Below are 25,794 nucleotides of genomic sequence, written 5' to 3' on the forward strand. Positions count from 1 at the left end.
CTTTGCGTGCTTTTAATCTGTTTGCAAGAAGAGTATCGACCTTGTAACTCTCATTAAAACACTGGTTCAGCCAATGGAGAAATTTATCTATTTTTTCCATTAAGAGTGCATTGAGGGCAGCTCTAGCTGTGACGAAGCTGTTTAGTTCGTATCCGTGGGACTACGTTTATGAAGAGAGTCTAGAGTGTGAACCTGTTCAGTGAGGGATCTGAGAAGTAGTTTATGTTCCCTATTGCAGTGAGACGCAAAACTTATAACATGACCTCAGAGGACAGCTTTATGGGCTTCCCAGACCAAGGGAGAACAGCCCGTTTGAGGGTTATTAAGAGAAAAGTAGTCGGTAAGTATGTGTGTAGGCGCCAGGAGGGGCAGGAGATTGGCGCGTCTAGCAGATCGAATGTGGAAATGACAGGAATGATCCGTCCAAACATTAGGGGCGATGGCTGAATAAAGAATGTGTTTAGAAGCCAGAGGGCCGGAGAACAAGTAGTAGAGCCTAGAGTAGGAACGGTGGGGTGTGGAGAAAAAGGTGTAATCCTTAGAGGATAGGTTGAGGGTGCGCCATGTGTCAAAAAGAGAAGCATTTTTGATCTGTTTAGAAAAAGTAAGGGAGATAGGGCAGGGACGGGAATTTTTCTGGGGAGCGGATCTATTGAGGAGAGGATAAAGCACTGCATTAAAGTCACTGCCCAAGAATACATATCCCGCTCTATGTTTATGGAGTGCGTTGAAGAAGGTTTTAAAGAATCGTTGGCCCGTGTTGGGTGCATAAATATTAGCTATGGTCACCTCCAGGTGTCCCAGCCTGCCAACCAAAATAATGTACCCCCCATCCACTTCAGTATGAACCGAGGTTTGAACAAAGGGGAGTTTGTTGCTAATCATGATAGCATCTCCATTATGCTTGGATTTGCTTGAGTAGTACAGTACAGTGGAGAAACGTTTGGAAGCCAGGGTGAGGTGCCCTGGGTCCCTGAAATGTTTTTCTTGGAGCAGGACTATGCTCGTAGGGTCGGATCGTACGGAACAGGTGAGAACGTTTAAGGGGCGTGTTAAGGCCCCGGACATTCATAGAGGCAATAGTGAACGGCATGTTGCGGAGGGAGAGAGGGAGGGATAAAGAGGAGAAACAAAAAGGAAAAATGAAGTAAAGAGGTCGACTCGCTCAGTACCAAGAGTTAAAGGAAAAGGAAAGGAGTACTTAAACTTGGTTGAGGAAGATACAGTAGAGCAGTGAAAAAGAAGAATAAGTTACTCAACACATAAAAGAGGCAGGTACTCAATAGTTAGGACGTAGATGTCCGGATGGGCGAAGGAAAAGATATCCTAAGCGCCACAAGGTAATAAATGTAAAAGTGAGAGGTGGGGGGAGTAGGAAGTAGAGTAACAATGTAATAGGAGTGCTAAACAAATCAGAAATAAGTATTCAGAAGTCAAAGGGGGAGCGGGTTCCCCTGGGTGAAAGAAGAGGAAAGGGAGGGGAGGGGGGGGACAAAAAAAGGGCATAAAGAGCATTAGAAAGGTTTGAGAGACATTCAAAGCGTACAAGTAAAACAAACATATCGGGGTAGAGGTATGATCAACGTGCACAGGGGGTCTTCACTACAGATTGTATTGTCATTGCTGATCAAACCGTGGAAGTGGGAGGAAACCCAAGCGGGTGCCGCTGAGGCCCCGGCGGCCCCTGTGCTTATGGACCTGGGTGTAGCATGGTTCCCGTAAAACAATTAAAAGTTAATGTCATCAAAAAAGCGTAACAATGTAGATAGCAGTGAGTGAAACAACTAGAACCAAATCGTATCAGTAATTCCTCCAACTCCTGTACCAGGGATAGGTTACACTATTAACCTTTTCATGCAGCTCCCCACCTATGGTGTATCACTTCCAGCAGCAGCTTCTCAAAAGAAATAAGCTGATAGGCCGGTGGTAAGTAAATTTTCACCCTCACAGGCTACACATGACAGATGAGGTTTCGGCCCTCATTCCGAGTTGTTCGCTCGTTATTTTTCTTCGCATGGGTGCGATTTTACGCTAACTGCGCATGCGCAATGTTCGCACTGCGGCTGCGTCAAGTAAATTTGCTAAGAAGTTTGGTATTTTACTCACGGCATTACAAGATTTTTTTCTTCGTTCTGGAGATCGGAGTGTGATTGACAGGAAGTGGGTGTTTCTGGGCGGAAACTGGCCTTTTTATGGGTGTGTGTGAAAAAACGCTGCCGTTTCTGGGAAAAACGTGGGAGTGGCTGGAGAAACGGGGGAGTGTTTGGGCAAACGCTGGGTGTGTTTGTGACGTCAAACCAGGAACGAAACTGACTGAACTGATCGCAGTGGCAGAGTAAGTGTCGAGCTACTCAGAAACTGCATAGAAATTTCTATTCGCAATTTTGAGAATCTTTCATTCGCAATTTTGCTAAGCTAAGATTCACTCCCAGTAGGCGGCGGCTTAGCATGTGCAATGCTGCTAAAAGCAGCTTGCGAGCGAACAACTCGGAATGAGGGCCATTGTTCATTAGATAAAGGTCCCAGATCAAGTTCCCACTTAGAACGAAGACCATTCAGTCGATCTGGGCTAAGTCTATCGTTAAAAACAGTATATATGGTAGATATTTTCCCCCTTTGATTAAGAATAGTGAGCAATGTTTTAACGGGTGAATCTGAAACTACCATGGAACCATGAGGAAATTGGGTTTGCATGGCTTGTCTAAGCTGGAAATATCTAAATAGAGCAGTATTAGATATACTAAATTCATCTTTCAATTGTTGGAAAGTTTTGAATACTCCTTCATGAAATATTTGACCCACAGATACTACTTCCCTAAGAATCCAGATATTATCCAAGGATAACTTACACAGCTCAGAGTAGGTGCTATTAAACCACAGCGGAGAGCATGTATCATGACCAGACCAATCATAAAGAGTGTGGGCATAGCGCCAGATTAATAAAGCCTGATGCAACAGGGGTGGTAGGCTAGTGGCCGAACGGCCAGAGAAAATAAGTTGAAGAGGAGATAACAGAACACTCCATCCGCTCAGCCACAAATCCCAGCATAGTCGTCCATTGATTCCCCAATCCACCCATGCAATTGAGACAGCTGTGCCGCTACATAATAAATTCGTAGTTTACGAAGACACACGCCCCCTGAGAGTTGTGATCTATACAGTGTCTTAATAGAAACTCGTGCTGGCCTATTCCCCCAAATGAAGGACGATAGAACACCATCTATTACATTGAATATCTTTTTCGGAAGATAAATAGAATTGTGTAAGGCATATAAAAATTTAGGCTGCATCACCATTTTAAATAAGTTAACACGGCCAAGGACAAAGGCAATTTCTTACAGACATGAGCCCTTTCTTTAAAGGTTACCAAGGTGGGATCAATATTTTGGGTCACATAATCGGTAGCCTTAGGGGTGATCCAAATACCCAGGTATTTGAACCGGTGTCCATTGTAGGGGGTGTGTCACTTGTGTATCTTCAGGAAGAAGACCGGAGATAGGGAGAATACTTGATTTATCCCAATTGATTGATAGTCCTGAAAAAACACCAAAGTTAACCACTACCTGTAGCATAGTTTGTAATTAATCCGCAGAGTCTTTCAGGAAAAGGAGCATATCATCTGCATACAGAGCTACTACATCCACATGGTCCCCAAGTTTAATACCCCTAATCCTATTAGTACGCAGCAGGCTAGCCAATGGTTCTATAGCTATTGCAAACAGCGGAGGGAATAAAGGGCAACCCTGACGAGTGCCCCTCTCCAGTGCAAAGGTTTCCGAGGTAAAGCCATTCACCGTCACATGAGCCATGGGTGAGGAATACAATACTTGGAGAAAGCGAATAAATCGTGGGCCGAAAACAAATTTCTCAAGCACCCCCCACAAATATTTCCATTCTACTGAATCGAATGCTTTGGCTGCGTCAAGAGACACCACCACCGCATCAGACTCCACCAAATCATGTTTCTGCAGGTGACAAAACAATCTACGCAAATTATGGGCGGTGGATTTACCCGGCATAAACCCTGTCTGATCAGGGTAAATTATTGACGTGATAACCAAATTTATTTGCCAAAATTTTTGCCAATATCTTGACATCTGTATTTAGAAGGGAAATGGGTCGGTAAGATTCCGGCAATTGGTTTTTTTTCCCTGGTTTCAGCAAAACAATTATATTGGCCTCAGCCATAGAGTGTGAAAGGGTTCCACCTTCAAATAATAAGTTAAATAGTTGCAGTAGATAAGGGATAAAAAATTCTTTATATTGCTTATAAACTTCACCCGGAAGTCCATCACATCCAGGAGCCTTAGATGCCGGAAGAGACAGGACTGCAGCCTCCACCTCCTCTAATGTAAATGGTGCATCTAAGGCCGCAGAATCCTCCCGAGACAGACAGGGTGATTCAAGCTGATCCAAATATTCCCTTAATTGGTCAATGGAATAGGAGGCCCGGGAAGCATACTACAATGAGTAATAATTGCAAAATGTCTCCGCCACCTCAGATCCAGAATAACATAATTGATCATTTGAATTTTTCACATATTGAATAATATTGCTATTGGATTCAGTCCGAGCAAAAAAGCCAAATAACTGCCATTCATCTAGGCCTGAAAATAGCGTTCATGCCCTTAAAAGAGGAGCCTACGTTTGGACTTCTCAAATAAGTAGTCAGACCACTCTCTCTGTGCTTCCCGCCACAGCATCCTATCAGATTGCAGGTGAGTAGAAACATACTGGGTTTCTAATTGCCGACATGGGGTTTCCAAGCGCATTTCCTCTCGTTTACTGAATAGTTTGACTGCAGAGATCCTTTTTATAAAGGAGCCGCGCATAAATGCCTTGAAGGCATTGTGTTTAATTGCCGAATAAGTATATGGTAAATTATCAATCTGGAACCCCTCCCATGCAGCAATCAGATCAGCACCCTCCCCTAATAAAGTTAGCCAAAAGGGATTAAGTTTCCACATATTTGCACCTCGTTCCCAACCAACATTTACAGTGAGGGAGACAGGAGAGTGGTCCGATATACCCCTAGGAAGATATTTCACCGCCACCACATCAGGGGACAGATCAGGAGAAATTAAAATCAGATCTATACGGGAGAATGTGTGGTAAGTAGCAGAGTGACATGAAAACTGACTAGCCGTAGCATTGCGATTCCTCCAAATATCCACCAGTCCCCTCCCCTTACAACCATGCAAATGGGGTAGAAGACATCAAAGTGGGGATAGATGAAACAGCCTCCCTCCATCTATCTAAAGTTTGATCCATCACATTGTTGAAATCTCCCAAACAAATTACAGGGGTTGCGGGGGATTGAGCAATAAACCGGGCAGCGTGACGGAGGACCTCATTATTATAAGGCGGGGGCACGTATACAGCCAGCACATGAAACAGGCTGCGATTAATATGGGCGCGTAAAAAAATGTATCTACCATATTGATCTATTTCACAGACATCAAAAGAAAATTGTACAGATTTCCTAACCAGCACAGAGACACCTCTAGCATTACCAGAAAAAGTGGAGTGGTACGTATGACTAATCCAGGGTTTCTTAAGCGCCAACACTTTACTTCCAAATAAATGGGTTTCCGAGAGACAAATTATATCGGCCTGGTATTTCTTGACTTGTGTCAGGACCAGTTCTCGTTTAATCTTTTCATTCAGCCCTCTGACATTCCAGCTGAACAGATGGAGCCCCTCAGAGACAGCCGCCATCGAAAGCAGATGAGAAAAAGGCAACTGGATAGAGCAGAGAGAAAGACACTAAAATAAGGCAATATAGTACTGTAGAGCTGTGTAAACCGTGAACAAGGACAATATGTCTCATTATGTCTCTTAAAACTAGAGATGAGAGGATTCGGTTTTACTCGGATTTACTCGGTTCTCAAAACGGCATCTGATTGGCTATCCAAAACATGTGACATCCGTGAGCCAATAAGATGCCGTTTTGAGAACCGAGTAAATCCGAGTAAAACCGAATCTGCTCATCTCTACTTAAAACACAAGAAATCAGAGCGACATTAACCACACTTAGCATAGTACGACAGAACACACACATAAACAAAAATTGATGGCATTAAAAAATCAAACTAGCCCCACCCACACCCACCCTGTATTACCTTGTGAACCTACGGAATACCTGGATCCCATAACATCCACAACCAAAATAACAAAGCTAAGGGATAGGGGCCTAACCGATAAAACCCCTACACTATACTCGGCAGGGACTCTCCACAAATTGCAATTTAAAGCAGTACCCTGACCTAGAGTTTACATAGTAAATAACCTTGACAGAGAAAATGTAACAGTAGGTTGCTGAACCCGCCATCTTGAATATGTCTCTCATACATTCACCGTAGATTTAAAGTAATTTAAACACATTACAAATTCGTAGGCAGCAGAACAAAAAAGATCAAAACCCAGAGCACTACAAGATCATATCAGTGAGGAGCACGAAGCTGTCTTTCCAGCCAGTCACCAGCATCACGTGGAGAAGAAAAAAAATGGGTTGTGTTGTTAAACACCACCCATAGCCTGGCTGGGAACAGCATGGAGTACTGCATATTACGATCTCGAAATTGTCGTTTAACATGGAGGAATTGTGACCGACTCTTTTGCACCTCCAGGGCAGAATTCGGGAAGACTGAGATATTATGTCCATCAAATTGGATAGAGCCCTGTGTCCGGCCAGACAAAGTATAGCATCACGGTCCTTGAAGTGTAGGAAACGTGCAATAAAAGTCCTAGCCGGTGCCCCCGGCGGCGGTGGCCTGGGCGGGGGGAGTCTGTGTGCACGTTCCACCGCAAATTGAGAGGTAAACGCCTCCGTACCAAACAGCTTAATGAGCTAATTTTCAAGAAAGGACTCTGGGGAGGTGCCCTCTGCCCTCTCAGGGAGCCTAACAAACTGAACGTTGTTGCGCCACAATCTCCACTCTAAATCGAACATCTCGGCCTGCATAGACACCATTTGGGTAGATAAGTCGTCCACTTCGGTTTGCAAGGGTGATGTAACATCTTCCAGAGCCGATATCCGATGCTCCGTCTCGCCCACTCTCTCTCTAATTTTCTGCAGATCTTGCCGAAGCAGAGAGACGTCCACCTGCACCTGCCCAATCTTATCAGTGACCCTCTGTTCAGATGCAGAAATTGCCTGGAGTATTTACTGGGTAGAATGCACCGGTGCAGACGGGTCAGAGGCATCGTCCTCAGCCGCAGGCAAGGTTGGATTGGTGTCTCCCTGCCATGCCGAGTGAGATGCCTGAGATGGCCTTGCGAATTTCTCCAGTTTTGCTGTGGCAGCCACCGCATTATGGTCTCCTCTCACCATTGCAGCACCAGACGTGGGGCTGAGACCCTGATAATATTACAGCAAAAAAAGGTTCCAAACACTGAAGGGTATACACAAAGGAGCTGAATCAGGCCAGGCCAGCTTAATCTGAGAAACAATAAGATAAAATAACAGGCCAGTCTCACATCCACAATATATAGAAAGGTACACTGGAAGCATAGAACTGCTGCTCTGATCTGCCCAGAATTCAAGCTGTAGCTAATTAGAAGAGCATATGGGTAAACAGTCATACATGTGTGCGCGTCAGCAGCGGTCTTCCCACATGAAAAGCAATGGCCTTTCTGACTCACCACAGCCCCGTTCTGTAACACACAAGCCCAGATGGGAGAGAGAGGGGTAGCCCCAGCCACGGCCCACACAGTCCTATGGCGCCTCAGGGGGAAGGATCTCCGCTGCAGGGGCAAGATGGCGGCTTTGCGGGCTTTCACTAACTCACCCGATCATCCGGATTACCGCAGCAAGTCTCAGGTGAGTGCCTCCACTCGTCTTCCCTCGGCCCGGAGCTCCCACTGCCACGACAATGTAGCCGGAGGGTCAGAGAGGAAAGAAGCCGCCGCCGGAAGCGCTACCACGCGCCGCTCCGGGAATCACAGCGTTAGCGGGTGCAGCGTATAGGGACCAGGCCGGCTCACTGAATCAGTCACCAGCGGGGCGGTATGTAGGTAACGGGCGTCACACCAGCACCAACGGGCTCAGCACACTTTCAGCCAGCAGCAAGGCAGTTCCCAGTGGCAGTGGGTCAGGGTAAAGGATGGGAAATCAGGATTACTGTGAAGAGCTAAGGCTGCAGGCAGCTACTCCATGCCGATCCAAGCCACGCCCCAAGGCACCTGTGTTTAAACATCCCGTAACAGTTAATATACAGTACAAGATGGGAGCTAAAATTTGGTATATAGACAATTCAGATATTAGATGGCTGCTCACACAAGGAGGATCTGGATGTCCTCCTAAATAAAGGGACACTGCACCTAAGAAATATAGTTATACGTGTGAGCGCACATATGATTAGAATATATGGTTAATTAGGCTGCTGGTTTAATAAAAAGAATCTTTTCTTTCATAAAAACAGACTAAATAAACATTACCAAAATTAAAAGAACATCACAGTGGAAATCACAAAGTGAAAATATGCATATATCCCCGCTATGGCCAATTGAACTTGGGCAATTAGTATTTTGCATGCATGCCAATAGATTTAATGATTAGTTATAACAAGAGATAGTCCTTAAGCACAGTCTTAATCGATAGAACTGTTTTCTCCCTCCAGGGAGTTTTTGTTAATATTGTTAGTATTTGTTGATTATGCTGAAGAACCAAACATCCCTTAGTACATATTGATGGCACAGTCCGTTAGTGTGTAACAGCTTTCCTCAGATATTATTGTATAGTACCAGCTTGCACTGGTCAAGGGTGTGATGCTGATAGGTTAAATAATCAGTTAGTCCCCCGTCGTGACTCTCATATGGGCAATGCTTACCCTCCCACTCTGCGGCGGTTCTCGTGTCTGCGGCTGGGCTATATCACACTGGAGGCATGTAACTTTGTCCAGCTGAGCGGTAGCACGCTCAAGGCGTGTAGTATAGCAGGGACCGCCACCCACAAAAGGCGGAGAAACGCGTCAGGTGATCTAAGGACGTCAGGTGGAACGCAGGTGGAGCGCATCAGAAGCCGGAAGCTCCGCCCAACCCGGAAGCCGCGGTACGCGGCCGAGCGCTCCCTGCTATACTACACGCTTTGAGCGTGCTACCGCTCAGCTGGACAAAGTTACATGCCTCCAGTGTGATATAGCCCAGCCGCAGACACGAGAACCGCCGCAGAGTGGGAGGGTAAGCATTGCCCATATGAGTGTCACGACGGGGGACTAACTGATTATTTAACCTATCAGCATCACACCCTTGACCAGTGCAAGCTGGTACTATACAATAATATCTGAGGAAAGCTGTTACACACTAACTGACTGTGCCATCAATATGTACTAAGGGATGTTTGGTTCTTCAGCATAATCAACAAATACTAACACTATTAACAAAAACTCCCTGGAGGGAGAAAACAGTTCTATCGATTAAGACTGTGCTTAAGGACTATGTCTTGTTATAACTAATCATTAAATCTATTGGCATGCATGCAAAATACTAATTGCCCAAGTCCAATTGGCCATAGTGGGGATATATGCATATTTTCACTTTGTGATTTCCACTGTGATGTTCTTTTAATTTTGGTAATGTTTATTTAGTCTGTTTTTATGAAATAAAAGATTATTTTTATTAAACCAGCAGCCTAATTAACCATATATTCTAATCATATGTGCGCTTACACGTATAACTATATCCCGTAACAGTTAAGACTGAGTTTCCAGGATCAGATCAGCTGACAGAAATCATGGAAGAGTCTTGGGCCACACCCAATAAGAAGTTAGAATTCCAATTATCCTCTTCCAGTTGGGGATTGTTTAAAAAGGGAGGTGGTTCCTAAAGTAGATATGCATGCAATTTGAATAGTGCAAAATTCTACATTATCCTTGCTTTCAAATGTCATTAAATAATGTCATGCATAGGAGAATGGATGGTTTTCTTAAAACCATTTTTTCCCTCTATGGGGCAGCCATAAGGCCAAGCCATGGCTTCAGCTTGGATAGCAAAGGCAGTGGCTGCCTGGGCTGATGCAATGAGCCGCTCATCCAGATGTGGCAGTGAGGCAGTACACTCTATGAGGAAAGGTAACCAGCTATGGGTACTGGAACACTGGTGGTGGAAGCCACCAGTGCAATGGGTAGCTGGGTTGTCACCTAATGGAGAGTCACGTGAGAACTGGTGAGTTGACGGAATGCTGGGAGGATCAGCAATGCAGGAAAGTCACAGATCACAGGCTGGAACCAGTGTGATAGCTGTCGACGAGGCTGAGGACAACAGCAATGACTGTAGACGAAGCTGAGAGCATCAGCAGTAACTGTAGACATAGCTGAGGACATCAGCAATGACTGTAGAGGAAGCTGAGTACATCAGCAATACTTGTACACAAGGCCGAGGTGGTCGACAATACTTGTAGACGAAGCTGAGGACATCAGCAATACTTGTCGATGAAGCCGAGAATGTCGGCAATGCTTGTAGAAAAGCTGAGGATGTCAGCAATACTTGTAATTGAAGCTGAGGATGTCAGCAATACTTGTAACCGAAGCTGAAGACGTCAACAATACCTGTACACAAAGCCGAGGATGTCAGCAATGCTAGTAGATAAAGCTGGGGATGCCAGCAATACTTGTAGGCGAGGTTGAGGTAGTCGACAATATTTGTAAACGAGGTTCCTGGTGCCCTAACCTGCTGCTTACAGCGGGTGCGCTGACAGCAGCATCGGGGGGAGTTGTCAGCGGTGCGGGGGGGGGAGCTGTCAGTGGCGCCAGGGAGGGAGATGTAAGCGGCGCTGGGGGGGAAATGTCTGCGGCGGTCGGGAGAGCAGTGGAGACGGAGCGGACGGAGGAGAGGAGGACACGGGAGCAGCTGCTGCAGCAGCATAACTGGAGGCTCATGGCAGCGTCCACCCGGCTCCAGCAAGCGGGACCTCGCTTGCTGGAGCCGGGTGGACGCTGCCGCTGGGTTCCTGCTCTCCATGCTACTCCGCCCTGTTTCCTGCTCTCAGCTCCCTCATCTCAATCCGACTTTTTTAAAGTCGGATTGAGATTGTCGGAAACGGGGCTAAAACCTGCATTCCGACAGCATTCCGACAAGTCGGAAAAAATGGGGCCGTAATGAATAGGTCGGAACCCCTTCCGACCTAAAACGGTCAGATGCTGCCGTCTTTCCGACAAGACGGCAGCTTCCGACAGTTATTGAATATACCCCATAGGATAGTCCCTCTGGATCACTGCAGGACTTCCAGTGAATCTGGAGATGCCATGATGTAGTGGCAGCTATGGCCCTTTAAATCATCCAGGGAGTCAGGCAGTGCGGAGGATGGTAACTTGCACTGAGTCTATTACCAGCAGGAGATTCTGGAGCTCACTCCAGGCTGAGAGACACCAAAGCATTGACAGCTTGTTGGTGCTGAGACCTGGAACTTATACCCAGCACTTACAGCTGAGTGGATCAACGGCTCACATGATACGGAAGCGAATCCGGACTGGCTCCTGGAAGATCAACTGGAGACTGTCATGGTGATGTCCAGAGCTGATTTTGGAGGGAACTCCAGCATTGTGAGACCACATGGAAGTAGTAATGGCTGCAGAGTCAGCGGAGACTGTATCTGGTGACCACTGGAGTCAGGAAGGCATGTGATATAATGATAACATGGACAATGCTGTGTAGGCACAGCATGGAGATTACTTGCTGAATTCAGTATTCACATAGAAGTTTAATCAGCACAGATGAAACTCAGTAGCAGAGAACTCAGCAGTCAGGCAATTCATGGTACTGGAGAGCTGTATTCCCAGTGAGCAGAAAACATGCAGTATATAGGACAGGTGGCAGAGGTAAGTCAATAAATGTTATGATTTAATTTAGGATTGTGACAGCAACGAAAAAGGTGTCTTACCCTGTCCTGAAGCTTCAGTACTTTGTCTGGAGACAGGAGCAGTCTCTGACTGTGTAGGTCCACAAGTGCCCCCAGGTGCACCATGCTCTAGGCTGGGACCATCGAGGACTTCCTCCAATTGATAAGCCACCCGTGGGCTTGCAGGAAGGTTACCGTCAGTTGCAGATAACTGAGGAGGACATTGGAGGTTGCCAAAATCAGCAGGTAGTCCAGATACGGCAGGATTCTGACTCCCTGATGACGGAGATGGGCCATCATCACAGCCATGACCTTGGTGAAGGTGGCAGGCATCTTTTGTTTAGAAGCAGGCTGACGGGGCCCCCAGGGCTGTTTTGCCTTGGGATTTGTGGTTTTGGGAGCACAAGATTGTCTCGGGTATGCCTGACCTTTTGCTTTCTTTTGAGGCCAAAAGGAACTAAAAGTTGGTACCTTTTGCCTTCTGTGCAGGAGGATTAATATTTGGGGAAAGGCAGTCTTAGCAGCCGCTAATTCAGACATGATTTTATTTAGGTCTTCCACAAACAAAATGTCCTTTTGGAGTCTAGGTTCATCTTCCATGGCCACAACCACAGAATATGGCGAGCCGGGACAGACGTAGTCGATGCCTTGGCTTCCAACACACCCGCCTCAGAGGATGCCTCCTGAATGTAATAGACGGCGTGGTAATGTGAGACAGGTATTGTCTGGCTTTGTCAGATATTTCCTCGGGCAGCTCTTCCTCTAATGCCTGAACCCATGCCTCAATACCTTTTACAGCCCAAGAGACCACAATAGTGGGTCTATGTACAGCACCTGTTAGTGAGTAAATAGATTTCAGGCATCCCTCCACACGCTCATCTGTCGGTTCTTTCAGTGAAGTGACAGTGGTGATAGGGAGAGTGGATGACACCACTAGGCGGGTGACATGAGAATCCACCGGCGGTGAATTTTCACATTTGTTACATAACTGTGCTGGGAGAGGATAGCGAGCCAAGGCTCGTTTAGACAGAGTGAATTTCTTCCCTGGAGTAGACCAGGGTTCCTGTCTGATGTCCATCAAATGGTCAGAAATGGGGCAACAGATTTTTAACCACCTTTTGCCGTTTAAACATCAGTTTTCTTAGCTACAGTAGTGGATTCCTCCTCATCAGTGATTTGTAGGATTTGCTTAATAGCAACCACTAAGGCAGGGACATCAATCTGCAATGGAGAATCATCGTCAGAAACACTAGATTCAGTGTCTGACAGGACCGTATGCTTCCCCTCCTCTTCAGATGAGACATCAGAGAGGTTCATGGATTGTGATGAGAAAGCAGCCCGGTTAGATGACCCAGAGACACGGGAGTGACCTGGACTATACTTAAGTCTAACCAAAGACTGATTTAATTGCTGCAGCTAGTTAGATACATTATCCGCCCACAGCGTGTTACCCATAGGGACAATTTGTGGCGGTAATGGCACAGGCGGTCCCAAAGGGGGTGTAAGGCGTTCCACAATAGTACCCAGTAGGTTTGTGAATGCAGCCTAGGGTGACTCCTGATTGGCTACAGGAGCAGCGGACTGACTAGGAGATGTATGACACATAGTACACAGACCATCATACACAGCTTCCCCCTCTGGTAAGTCCTCAGAGCTTCCACCGACTTTCTTGTTAGACATTGCATATAAAATGCAACAACAGAGCAACTTAGGGGGTCATTCCGAGTTGATCGCACGTAGCAACTTTTTGCTGCTCGTGCGATCAACTTCACACCGCCTATGGGGGAGTGTATTATAGCATAGCAGGGCTGCGAACGCTTGTGCAGCCCTGCCACGTTAAAAAAGTTTCCTGCAAAACAAGACCAGGGTGAGACTTACTTACCCTGTGCGACGGATGCAGCGACGAAAGTCCCGGAATTGACGTCAGACATCCGCCCTCCAAAAGCCTGGACACGCCTGTGTTCGCCTCACCACGCCCGGAAAACGGCCAGTTGACGCCCCAGAACGCCTCCCGTCTGTCAGTCGATCGGCGCTGCGAGCACTTTTTCCGCTGACGGCGTTGCTGCCCGGTGACCAACGACGCGTGTGCGAATTGCGCAAGCTGCACAGGCGCAGTTCCGACCCGTTCGCACCGCAGCGAAGAACCGCTGCGTGCGAACGGGTCGGAATGACCCTTTTAGTACGATAAAGCCAGAGTATAATACCTGTGAATAAATCCGTTAGTATGTGACTGAATACACCGTACACAACACCTGCGAATAAATCAGTTAGTATGTGACTGAATACACAGTAGAATATCGGTATTGGATAAATACTGTGACGCACTATATTAGCGGACCCTGATGCACCTAGCCCCTCAGGGTACAGAATATAGTGACAGTTATATCTGGAAAACACTGAGAGTGAAACCACACAGCTCCCCTATGCTGGACTTCCACCCTGGGTACTTATTAAACTGGGTGTTAGTACACCTGACCTGTATCTCAATATGCCCCGGTGGACTAGTGGGGTGCCTGCTCGGTGACAGTGTCCATGCCAGCGGAGCGACCCGTCTCCCTAGGTCGCGGACGGAACATGATTTAATGGGGGACCCTCTTACCGCCTCCCCGTAGCAGCCACACGAACCAGGACAGCATCTGCGATTGTGTGCCTAAGCCGGAGCGTCTCCAACGCAAGTATCCGGTAACTGAGCCACCGAGAGTATGCAACACCGCTTGGGAGGTGATGGAGCCGCAGCACTGAATGTCACACAGCCCAGTTTTGGCGAAATTTTCTGTCAGAAAAAGCTTTTTCAGGGCTGCCCAGTGCAGCCCTCCTGTTAAGAGACCTGCTGCTGCAGACACCAACTGAAACTGAGCTCTCAGTGCCTGGAAGCCGGGTTAAAGAGGAGGCCCCAATGCATCCTGGGACAGCCTATAGTTTTAGCCTGTTGGTGCCTCTGGATAAAGATTTACTCTTCACCCCGATTTTTCCCTGTGGAAACCAATGTAAGCTGCTGCAGAAAATAAGAATTTACTTACCGATAATTCTATTTCTCATAGTCCGTAGTGGATGCTGGGGACTCTGTAAGGACCATGGGGAATAGCGGCTCCGCAGGAGACTGGGCACATCTAAAGAAAGCTTTAGGACTATCTGGTGTGCACTGGCTCCTCCCCCTATGACCCTCCTCCAAGCCTCAGTTAGGATACTGTGCCCGGACGAGCATACACAATAAGGAAGGATTTTGAATCCCGGGTAAGACTCATACCAGCCACACCAATCACACCGTATAACCTGTGATCTGAACCCAGTTAACAGCATGATAACAGAGGAGCCTCTGAAAGATGGCTCACAACAATAATAACCCGATTTTTGTAACAATAACTATGTACAAGTATTGCAGACAATCCGCACTTGGGATGGGCGCCCAGCATCCACTACGGACTATGAGAAATAGAATTATCGGTAAGTAAATTCTTATTTTCTCTAACGTCCTAAGTGGATGCTGGGGACTCTGTAAGGACCATGGGGATTATACCAAAGCTCCCAAACGGGCGGGAGAGTGCGGATGACTCTGCAGCACCAAATGAGAGAACTCCAGGTCCTCCTCAGCCAGGATATCAATTTTGTAGAATTTTACAAACGTATTTGCTCCTGACCAAGTAGCTGCTCGGCAAAGTTGTAAAGCCGAGACCCCTCGGGCAGCCGCCCAAGATGAGCCCACCTTCCTTGTGGAGTGGGCATTTACAGATTTTTGGCTGTGGCAGGCCTGCCACAGAATGTGCAAGCTGAATTGTACTACAAATCCAACGAGCAATAGTCTGCTTAGAAGCAGGAGCACCCAGCTTGTTGGGTGCACACAGGATAAACAGCGAGTCAGATTTCCTGACTCCAGCCGTCCTGGAAACATATATTTTCAGGGCACTGACAACGTCTAGCAACTTGGAGGCCTCCAAGTCCCTAGTAGCCGCAGGCACCACCAATAGGTTGGTTCAGGTGAGACGCTGAAACCACCTTGGGGAGAAACTGAGGACGAGTCCTCAATTCCGCCCTGTCCGAATGGAAAATCAGATAAGGGCTTTTTCAGGATAAAGCCGCCAATTCTGACACGCGCCTGGCCCAGGCCAGGGCCAACAGCATGACCACTTTCCATGTGAGATATTTTAACTCCACAGATTTAAGTGGTTCAAACCAATGTGACTTTTGGAACCCAAAACTACATTGAGATCCCAAAGTGCCACTGGAGGCACCAAAGGAGGCTGTATATGCAGTACCCCTTTTACAAACGTCTGAACTTCAGGGACTGAAGCTAGTTCTTTTTTTTTTTTTTTTGGAAGAAAATTGACAGGGCCGAAATTTGAACCTTAATGGACCCCAATTTCAGGCCCATAGACACTCCTGTTTGCAGGAAATGTAGGAATCGACCCAGTTGAATTTCCTCCGTCGGGCCTTACTGGCCTCGCACCACGCAACATATTTTCGCCAATTGCGGTGATAATGTTTTTGCGGTTACATCCTTCCTGGCTTTGATCAGGATAGGGATGACTTCATCCGGAATGCCTTTTTTCCTTCAGGATCCGGCGTTCAACCGCCATGCCGTCAAACGCAGCCGCGGTAAGTCTTGGAACAGACAGGGTCCTTGCTGGAGCAGGTCCCTTCTTAGAGGTAGAGGCCACGGATCCTCCGTGAGCATCTCTTGAAGTTCCGGTTACCAAGTCCTTCTTGGCCAATCCGGAACCACGAATATAGTGCTTACTCCTCTCCATTTTATCAATCTCAGTACCTTGGGTATGAGAGGCACAGGAGGGAACACATACCCTGACTGGTACACCCACGGTGTTACCAGAGCGTCTACAGCTTATTGCCTGAGGGTCCCTGGACCTGGCGCAATACCTGTCGAGTTTTTAATCATGTGGAAGACTTCTGGGTGAAGTCTACACTCTCCCGGGTGGAGGTCGTGCTGAGGAAGTCTGCTTCCCAGTTGTCCACTCCCGGAATGAATACTGCTGACAGTGCTATCACATGATTTTCCGCCCAGCGAAGAATCCTTGCAGCTTCTGCCATTGCCCTCCTGCTTCTTGTGCCACCCTGTCTGTTTACGTGGGTGACTGCCGTGATGTTGTCCGACTGGATCAACACCGGCTGACCTTGAAGCAGAGGTCTTGCTAAGCTTAGAGCATTGTAAATGTCCCTTAGCTTCAGGATATTTATGTGAAGTGATGTCTCCAGGCTTGACCATAAGCCCTGGATATTCCTTTCCTGTGTGACTGCTCCCCAGCCTCGCAGGCTGGCATCCGTGGTCACCAGGACCCAGTCCTGAATGCCTAATCTGCGGCCCTCTAGAAGATGAGCACTCTGCAACCACCACAGGAGGGACACCCTTGTCCTTGGTGACAGGGTTATCCGCTGATGCATCTGAAGATGCGATCCGGACCATTTGTCCAGCAGGTCCCACTGGAAAGTCCTTGCGTGGAATCTGCCGAATGGGATTGCTTCGTAGGAAGCCACCATTTTACCCAGAACCCTTGTGCATTGATGCACTGAGACTTGGCTCGGTTTTAGGAGGTTCCTGACTAGCTCGGATAACTCCCTGGCTTTCTCCTCCAGGAGAAACACCTTTTTCTGGACTGTGTCCAGGATCATCCCTAGGAACAGAAGACACGTCGTCGGAACCAGGTGCGATTTTGGAATATTGAGAATCCAATCGTGCTGCCGCAACACTACCTGAGATAGTGCTACACCGACCTCCAACTGTTCCCTGGATCTTACCCTTATCAGGGAATTGTCCAAGGAAGGGATAACTAAAATTCACTTCCTTCGAAGGAATATCATCATTTCGGCCATTACCTTGGTAAAGACCCGGGGTGCCGTGTACCATCCATACGGCAGCGTCTGAACTGATAGTGACAGTTCTGTACCATAAACCTGAGGTACCCTTGGTGAGAAGGGTAAATTTTGACATGAAGGTAAGCATCCTTGATGTCCCGAGACATCATGTAGTCCCCTTCTTCCAGGTTCGCAATCACTGCTCTGAGTGACTCAATCTTGAATTTGAACCTCTGTACGTAAGTGTTCAAAGATTTTAGATTTAGAATCGGTCTCACCGAGCCGTCCGGCTTCGGTACCACAACAGTGTGGAATAATACCCCGTTCCCTGTTGCAGGAGGGGTATCTTGATTATCACCTGCTGGGAATACAGCTTGTGAATGGCTTCCAAAACTGTCTCCCTGTCAGAAGGAGACATCGGTAAAGCCGACTTTAGGAAACGGCGAGGGGGAGACGTCTCGAATTCTAATTTGTACCCCTGAGATATCACCTGAAGGATCCAGGGGTCTACTTGCGAGTGAGCCCACTGCGCGCTGAAATTCATTGAGACGGGCCCCCCACCGTGCCTGATTCTGCTTGTAAAGCCCCAGCGTATACTGAGGGCTTGGCAGAGGCGGGAGAGGGTTTCTGTTCCTGGGAACTGGCTGATTTCTGCAGCCTTTTTCCTCTCCCTCTGTCACGGGGCAGAAATGAGGAACCTTTTGCCCGCTTGTCCACGAAAAGACTGCGTCTGATAATACGGCGTCTTCTCATGTTGAGAGGCGACCTGGGGTACAAACGTGGAATTCCCAGCTGTTGCCGTGGCCACCAGGTCTGAAAGACCGACCCCAAATAACTCCTCCCTTAATAAAGCAATACTTCCAAATGCCGTTTGGAATACGCATCACCTGACCACTGACGTGTCCATAACCCTCTACTGGTAGAAATGGACAACGCGCTTAGACTTGATGCCAGTCGGCAAATATTCCGCTGTGCATCACGCATATATAAAAATGCATCTTTTAAATGCTCTATAGGCAAAAATATACTGTCCCTATCTAGGGTATCAATATTTTCAGTCAGGGAATCCGACCACGCCAACCCAGCACTGCACATCCAGGCTGAGGCGATTGCTGGTCGCAGTATAACACCAGTATGTGTGTAAATACCTTTTAGGATACCCTCCTGCTTTCTATCAGCAGGATCCTTAAGGGCGGCCATCTCAGGCGAAGGTAGAGCCCTTACAAGCGTGTGAGCGCTTTATCCCCCCTAGGGGGTGTTTCCCAACGCACCCTAACCTCTGGCGGGAAAGGATATAATGCCAATAACATTTTAGAAATTATCCGTTGTTATCGGGGGAAACCCACGCATCATCACACACCTCATTTAATTTCTCAGATTCAGGAAAACTACAGGTAGTTTTTCCTCACCGAACATAATACCCCTTTTTGGTGGTACTCGTATTATCAGAAATGTGTAAAACATTTTTCATTGCCTCAATCATGTAACGTGTGGCCCTACTGGAAGTCACATTTGTCTCTTCACCGTCGACACTGGAGTCAGTATCCGTGTCGGCGTCTATATCTGCCATCTAAGGTAACGGGCGCTTTAGAGCCCCTGACGGCCTATGAGACGTCTGGACAGGCACAAGCTGAGTAGCCGGCTGTCTCATGTCAACCACTGTCTTTTATACAGAGCTGACACTGTCACGTAATTCCTTCCAACAGTTCATCCACTCAGGTGTCGACCCCCTAGGGGGTGACATCACTATTACAGGCAATCTGCTCCGTCTCCACATCATTTTTCTCCTCATACATGTCGACACAAAAGTACCGACATACAGCACACACACAGGGAATGCTCTGATAGAGGACAGGACCCCACTAGCCCTTTGGGGAGACAGAGGGAGAGTTTGCCAGCACACACCAGAGCGCTATATATATACAGGGATAACCTTATATAAGTGTTTTTCCCCTTATAGCTGCTGTATAGTTAATACTGCGCCTAATTAGTGCCCCCCTCTCTTTTTTTAACCCTTTCTGTAGTGTAGTGACTGCAGGGGAGAGCCAGGGAGCTTCCCTCCAACGGAGCTGTGAGGGAAAATGGCGCCAGTGTGCTGAGGAGATAGGCTCCGCCCCTTTTTCGCGGACTTTTCTCCTGCTTTTTTATGGATTCTGGCAGGGGTTAAATGCATCCATATAGCCCAGGAGCTATATGTGATGCATTTTTTTTGCCATCCAAGGTGTTTTTATTGCGTCTCAGGGCGCCCCCCCCCAGCGCCCTGCACCCTCAGTGACCGAAGTGTGCTGAGAGCAATGGCGCACAGCTGCAGTGCTGTGCGCTACCTTGTTGAAGACAGGACGTCTTCTGCCGCCGATTTCCCGGACCTCTTCTGCCTTCTGGCTCTGTAAGGGGGCCGGCGGCGCGGCTCTGGGACCTATCCATGGCTGGGCCTGTGATCGGTCCCTCTGGAGCTAATGTCCAGTAGCCTAAGAAGCCCAATCCACTCTGCACGCAGGTGAGTTCGCTTCTTCTCCCCTTAGTCCCTCGATGCAGTGAGCCTGTTGCCAGCAGGTCTCACTGAACATAAAAAACCTAAAACTAAACTTTTCACTAAGAAGCTCAGGAGAGCCACCTAGTCTGCACCCTTCTCGTTCGGGCACAAAGATCTAACTGAGGCTTGGAGGAGGGTCATAGGGGGAGGAGCCAGTGCACACCAGATAGTCCTAAAGCTTTCTTTAGATGTGCCCAGTCTCCTGCGGAGCCGCTATTCCCCATGGTCCTTACAGAGTCCCCAGCATCCACTTAGGACGTTAGAGAAATAGGAGGTACATATAGGAGCAATACAGGTAAATATAGGAGGTATATATAGTAGTATAGTTATATACAGGATCTATATATATATAGATCATACTTGCCTACTCTCCCGGAATGGCCAGGAGGCTCCCGAAAATCGGGTGACCCTCCCGGCCCCCCGGAAGAGCAGGCAAGTCTCCCGATTTGAGGGGTCCCCCCTGCCCATCCGGCCACTTAGTGTGTAAAGTGGGCGGTCCGGGCAGTCGATGACGCGATTCTTGCTGAATTGCGTCATCATAGCCACGCCCCCTGCAGTGTAATGCCGGTGATCGCGGAATTACAGAGCGGGGTGTGTGGCTTAAAGGAGGTGTCACTGTAACCCCACCCTCATCCTGCCCTTGCCCCACCCCCAACCCACCTCCGGCCCACCCCCTCCTCACGTCACAGCACTCCCCTGCTGAGCCGACCTGGCTGCTCTCTCCCGCAGAGAGCAGCCAGAATGTCGGTAAGTATGATATATATATATATATATATATATATTTGGAAAAAAGCATATACAGGTGCGCTGGTGACTCTATGTGAGGTAGTCCACAGACCAGCAATCCGGGCTTCACGCACAGGTAAGTTTAATTACCGCAGCACTTTGCTCCTATATTCACTCCGAACTCCAGGAGATAAGTTTTCTAAAGATAAAAATGAGGAGAAGGTGCGCTCATAGTGCAGGTAAGTATTTTAATGGATAAAACAACACTGTGTACAATCCAGGACAGGTAATTCAAAGACTCGTACCCTGATTACCCACTCTGTGGGCTGATTACCACATGATATGAAGGTTTCCACAAGGCTGTCTCAATGATCGCCCACCGCAGTCCGGGACAAAGCACCGAATCCAGCCGTGAACACGTCAGGATCCGTCCAGCCACCGTGCCGTGCAATCGATCAGATCAACCAGTACACTTGTGGAGAGAAGACGTCAGACAGACCACGCCCCTATTGGGATAGTTCTTATGGATAGGGAATATTATATAGAGGAGGCATATAGGCTCCTCCATGATAGTAAATCATACGTAAAACTAAAAGATGACCCCCACAAAAGAGTTTGAAAAAACTCTAGAGGTCATATTAAAAGAAGGGTTACTTTCTAAATGTATTACACTATCTGAATACAATTATCTTTTGAATAAACACTCTCTGGTAGCTACATTCTATCATCTTCCTAAAATCCATAAGAGTCTATCCCACCCCCCAGGCAGACCAATTATCAGTGGGATTGGTTCATTAACGTCTCGCATTTCTGAATATGTGGATACCTGTATCAAACATTATGTCCCAGAATTAGAGTCCTATATACAGGACTCTACTGCTGTGCTTCAATTTATTAACAATTTACAGTGGCATGAGTCGTATAGTTGGTGTTCTATAGATGTACAATCTCTGTATACATCAATCCCACATGATAGAGGTATTGAAGCTGTGGATAAAAAACTGAGGGAGGACCCACTGGTCAGCAATGAAAAACGTTCCTTCATTTGTTCATGTCTAGGATTTGTACTAAAGTATAATTATTTCACATTCCTAGATGATTGGTACAAACAAGTGTGTGGTTCAGCCATGGGCAGTATTTGTGCCCCGAGTGTGGCCAACATATATATGGGTCAATGGGAACTAGAAACTATTATTGATGACTTGAAGGAAAACATCATAATGTACAAAAGGTACATAGATGATGTACTTATTGTATGGAAGGGTACTGAAAGAGATTGGGAAAAGTTTCTGGTAAGAATAAATGTGAACACGTACAATCTTAAGTTCACAGGAACTTTTAGTCGCAATAGGCTTGAGTTTCTAGATCTGGTTTTGTCCACTGAAAATTTCTGCTCTACAGGGAAGATAGAAACTTACACACATTTTAAAAGTGTAGATAGTAATAGTTACTTGCAGTTTGACAGTTGTCACCTCCCACAGTGGAAGGAAAATATCCCCTATTCGCAATATACAAGGCTTAGGCGAAATTGTACTGACCTAGTAAAATTTGACGAACAGTCAGATACATATACAGAAAGATTTAAAGCAAGAGGTTATCCCTTAAAATTATTGGACTCAGCACGTGAAAAGGCAAAAGCAAAAGATCGTGAATCCTTATTGACATATAAAAATAAGATCACTAATGAGAAGAAAAAAATATTTTGCCCGATGGTCACTCAGTTCAGTACAGGTTTTAGGGATCTAGAGAGAATAGCCAAGAAGAACTGGCATGTGTTACAAATGGACCCCATTTTAGGTCCAGAAATATAAAAAAAAACAGATATTATATACAAGAAGGCAAAAACGCTTAAATCAATGTTATCTAAAAGTACGTTACCTATAGCTGTAACTGAGAAGAGTAATTACAAGTTTCTGGGGACGACAAAAGGTTTTTTTAGCTGTGGTAGTTGCAAAGTGTGCAGTTTAGCAGAAAAGAAAAAAACGTTTCAAGGTAATTACAGGAGAAAGGAGCCTTTAATTATTAGATCCTTTATGAATTGCAACTCGTCATTTTGTATTTACCTGTTGACCTGCCCCTGTGGGCTAAGATATGTGGGGAAAACGAAAAGGGTCCTTAAGATCAGGATTCTGGAGCATTGTAGGAATATTAAAAACAGAGTGTTAAATCACAGTATTCCACGCCACTTTGCTGAATTCCATAATGCCGACTCCAGTGTACTAAAGTTTATGGGGATAGAACATGTGGCTTGTAGTAAGAAAGGAGGGAATAGGGAAGAACAATTATTAAGGAGAGAAACCTTTTGGATCTTGTCCCTGGATACGTTAATACCCAGGGGGTTGAACGAAAATTACGAGATCACCCCCTTTATTAGAAAACGGTAATCTAGTGTATGTTAATGTACTAGATCTCTTGAATTACTAACCCTGGAGTGCTAGAGCGCTATCCTCTTTTTTTTTTTTTTTTTTAAATTGTTTATTTTAATTTTCAGGTTATAAATGTCACAACAGCTCCCCACCACACGTGGGGTGAGCTGCTACTTGTTACAATATACTATCCAAGGCAGAAATGTAACCTTAATACAAAGAACAAGCGGTTCCCAACATGTGGAGAGATAATCAAAATAAGAGCCATTAACCAAACATTTGTTGAGCGCTATCCTCTTTTAGTACCAATCTAAATGAATTGAGTAAGGAATTAATTTATCAATGGAAATAGAGTCTTTATCAATATTGCTTCTATTACCTCTCTGTGTACTTTTAACGAATTCTCTTTGCATGTGTAGGTACTTTGTGTTTTGAAGTATATATGTCGGAAACTAGTAAATCTATTAGAGTATGATTAAAATAAGTTGTTGTACAACATTGATAAAATGCCTTCACTGTGTTTAGATTTAGATGTATCATCTCGGGTAGAGCAAGATATCCTGAGTAAAAAGTTTGTTTATATATATATATATATATATATATATTTTTTTTTTTTAAAACATCGGTTGAACATTATGAAAATAAGATAGAAATAATTGATGGATACGTTCAAACAGGACGAGGGAATATCTACTAATGGACCCGATGTGTGTGTGTTATTTATATGATCATTTTTAATGATAATGTGATATGCGTACCGATGACGTGTTGTATATATATGGGTGTTTGTATTTTTATACTTATTTTCATATGTATTTTTAGATGTATTGTGAATATGCATCCTTATATGTGGAAACCCGAGATAAATACTTGTGTTTATTTAGACTGTTAGATTTTATATAAAGATGTAATTATGGCAAGCTGTGATAGTCAGCGGCTCTGTGAAATGTAGTATGATGACGCTGCATGGGAGCGGCTTCGTTCCCTTATAAAAACCCCTTTTGACAACTGACAGACCAGCCTCCTGACGAAGTGGTATACGAAACGCGTTAAAAAGGGGCGTGGTCTGTCTGACGTCTTCTCTCCACAAGTGTACTGGTTGATCTGATCGATTGCACGGCACGGTGGCTGGACGGATCCTGACGTGTTCACGGCTGGATTCGGTGCTTTGTCCCGGACTGCGGTGGGCGATCATTGAGACAGCCTTGTGGAAACCTTCATATCATGTGGTAATCAGCCCACAGAGTGGGTAATCAGGGTACGAGTCTTTGAATTACCTGTCCTGGATTGTACACAGTGTTGTTTTATCCATTAAAATACTTACCTGCACTATGAGCGCACCTTCTCCTCATTTTTATCTTTAGAAAAAATATATATATATATATCAAGCACAGTCAGGCGGCACTCACGGCGTCAGAAATAAAGACAGACAGCAAGTCTGATATTCATCATTCCGCTATGACATTGAAACGTTGATGAATATCAGACTTGCTGCCTGTCTTTATTTCTGACGCCGTGAGTGCCGCCTGACTGTGCTTGATATATTATTGGACACAGCGCTGCTGTAACCACAAGGAGGGTACCGGCTGTACAATTTGTTTCTGTATACCTTAGGGGCTTGGGAGTGCCGTGGACTTTTTGCTCTTATATATATATATATATATATATATATATATATATATATAGACAGGAATCACGGCGGCACTCAGGAGACTGTTATACTTGCAGTAAGTTTTATTGCCAAATGATGCACATTTGGCAATAAAACTTACTGCAAGTATAACAGTCTCCTGAGTGCCGCCGTGATTCCTGTCTATTTGCAGTCATGCTGACTGAGGGAGGGCACCGGAGCAGGTAATGGACTGATGCTTTTGGAGTGCCGGCTGTAACTGTTTGCTATATATATATATATATATATATATACAGTGGTCGAAGTGGGGCGGTATACGGTGGTATGGTATACTGCCACTTCTTCCACTGACCCGGAAATTAGCCCAGAAAAGTGCAGCAGGAGGCGAGGGAAGTGGCCATCCTGCTGCACATGGTGCTCCCCGTCCCTGCGCGGCGGCCGGCAGCTATGTAGAGCGCTGTATTAGCTCACAGCCGCTCACCGCTGCCAGCCGCCCGCGCACGCAGCTCACCATCCGCCCGCTGCTCCCGCTCATTAGCCGGCCGCCGGCCCCGCTCACCAGCCGCCCGACGCCAACTCACTGCTGCCAGCAACAAATAAGGTAATGTTCCCCTGCTGTCACCTCTCTCCCTGCTGTTCCTGTCGTCACTGTCACTGTCGTCACTCTCCCTCTGTCGTCACTCTCTCCCTGTCGTCACTCTCTCCCCCGTCTCTCTCTCTCTGTCGTCACTGTCTCTCTCTGTCGTCACTCTCCCTGTCGTCACTCTCCTTGTCGTCACTCTCTCCCTGTCGTCAATGTCGTCACTCTCTCTGTCATCACTGTCGTCACTCTCTCCCTGTCGTCACTCTCTCCGTGTCGTCACTCCTGTCACTCTCCCTGTCGTCACTCTGCCTGTCG

The 25,794-nt window shown here is 46.5% G+C and overlaps 1 protein-coding gene across 1 annotated transcript in view; it reads left to right on the forward strand.

Moving 5' to 3' along the window:
- The window catches only part of LOC135057107 (uncharacterized), a 180,757-nt gene that overhangs the window by 83,590 nt on the left and 71,373 nt on the right, over nt 1-25,794 (forward strand). The gene's annotated exons all lie outside the window — the stretch shown is intronic.

Source organism: Pseudophryne corroboree, chromosome 3, assembly GCF_028390025.1.
Source record: "Pseudophryne corroboree isolate aPseCor3 chromosome 3, aPseCor3.hap2, whole genome shotgun sequence".
Lineage (NCBI taxonomy): Eukaryota > Metazoa > Chordata > Amphibia > Anura > Myobatrachidae > Pseudophryne > Pseudophryne corroboree.